The sequence below is a fragment of the Tamandua tetradactyla genome, chromosome 5 (assembly GCF_023851605.1).
Source record: "Tamandua tetradactyla isolate mTamTet1 chromosome 5, mTamTet1.pri, whole genome shotgun sequence".
Lineage (NCBI taxonomy): Eukaryota > Metazoa > Chordata > Mammalia > Pilosa > Myrmecophagidae > Tamandua > Tamandua tetradactyla.
This window is the reverse complement of record NC_135331.1, coordinates 130279098-130281065: the sequence shown is the minus strand read 5'-3', so window position 1 is coordinate 130281065 and position 1968 is coordinate 130279098. Positions and strand designations below refer to the sequence as shown.

At 33.6% G+C, this 1968-nt stretch overlaps 1 non-coding gene across 1 annotated transcript; it reads right to left on the bottom strand.

Annotated features, from left to right (window-relative positions):
- Nucleotides 1-1641: 1641 nt before the first annotated feature.
- On the bottom strand, nucleotides 1642-1746 carry LOC143685382 (U6 spliceosomal RNA). The gene has a single exon (XR_013176622.1). It is a non-coding gene; the product is annotated as a U6 spliceosomal RNA (small nuclear RNA).
- Nucleotides 1747-1968: the final 222 nt, after the last annotated feature.

The following is a 1968-nucleotide window of genomic DNA, read 5'->3' as shown; positions in this document are numbered from 1 at the left end:
GTTAGTAAGGGAATTCTAGGGTTGGAGAAGTTTATTTACTTGGTAGTAGACAACTGAGATATAGGCGTACGTATGGATATAGATAAACAAATGTTTATGGGTTACATATCTTAATCAAAGAAAAAACAATTTGACAACAAAAATCTATAATCCCAAGCCATGTGTATTTGATAAGAGCCAGTTCACAACCCTGATTTTAAGCCAACAGGCCAGAGCAATTTCTTATTTAATAATTAGATGTTCTGATTTTTCTCATTCCATCATATGGACAATTTAGACAAGTAAGACAGTAATCATTTCTTCCATAAATGAATGTGTTTACTTATTTTTTTCCACCCTGTGAGTCTAAGCTTGCATGTCTAAAATAACAAGATTGGTGGGGAAGGGGCTGCTCAGAAGTCTGAAATGGAGTCTGGAATCTCTTTAAGTACTGACTAAACTTTTGTCTTAGTTCGCCAAAGCTGCTATGACAAATACCACAAAATGGGTTGACTTAAAACAATGAACATATATTGTCTCACAGTTTTAAAGGCTTGAAGACCAAAATCAGAAAGTCAGCAAGGGCATGCTTTCTCCCAGGGTCAGGATTGCTTTGGTGATGCTACGCCTCTGTCATGTGTCAATCTGCCTCATTTTCTTCCCCTGTAGCTTTCTCCAGTTTCTGGTTTCAGTATCTTCTGCCGTATCTGTTTTTCTGATTTCCATTGATTAAGAATTCTGTACTTAAGTTCCTCCCTCTATAAAAGTCCTCCAGTAATACAGATTAATTGGACACAATTAATCTGTAATTCAACTTGGCCACAATTTAACTGGTAACATTTTCAAAAGGTCCTATTTACAAATAAATAAAAATAAATAAATCTTTTTTTTTAAAGGCCCTATTTACAAATGGGTTCACCTCTACAGGAGCATGCTTATGAGTTAAGATTAAGAGCATGTCTTTTGTTGGGATACATGGTCCTACCTACCCACCTATCTATTCCAAACTTTTCTGGAAAAAGATTTTCCACTAATCATAAACCACAAAAAAATGCAAAAGTGCTAATGGATATTATAAAAGCTATTCTGATAACAGCAGAAACTAGAAACTAGCCAAACTATTTTTGCCTTCAGAAAGACTATAAAGAAATTGAAAAATTGGCCTAGAAAAGGCCCATCTTCAGGAAAATCCAAAGAAAGCCTTCATTAAATGCAAACACTTTTATATTCTTTTTTTTTTTCAAATGGACTGTCATAAAGATATGTGAGCAACTCTAGAGACATTATTCAATGGCAATTGTGGATTCAAATCTCTTATTTGCAAAATTGTGTTTTCTGTCTTTCAGTCAAACTTACAGATTTAGCTATTTGGTGAATAGCCTCTCAAATTATTTATTTGATTTTCATTCAGTATTTTTCTCAAAAATATTATATAAAGAAAAAAAGTTGAATTTAGGCAAACCTCTCCCATTTCAACTTTGCTAAACTGTAATACACATAATAACAAAATTGGTAGGGAATTGATTTGCTGCCTTTACTTTTACCTTTATGCAAAGCTTCAAAAGTCTTCCATTAAACTACGTATTTTATTGGGCATCTTAATCTTCCTAAGAGGACATGATCCTAGCTTTGGACAAGTTTTTTGTTTTGTTTTGTTTTGTTTTTAATATGGAACACTTCATGAATTTGCGTGTCATCCTTGCTCAGGGGCCATGCTGATCTCTGTATCATTCCAATTTTTAGTATATGTCCTGCCAAAGAAAGCACTGGACTAGTTTTTATTTTATAAATATGTGCTTTTTAAAAGTAATCAGTCTGTAACCAGGTAACAACCAGTGAACACATCCTTGATATTTCATATCTCAGTGCTTATTAAAATCCATTTGAAAAAATATATATATATAGCCACCAGAAGCAATTTTGCCACTGCAGCTATGAGCTTCAAGTAATACTCTGATTTTAGTTCCTAACCCCATTCTCCACTTGGCA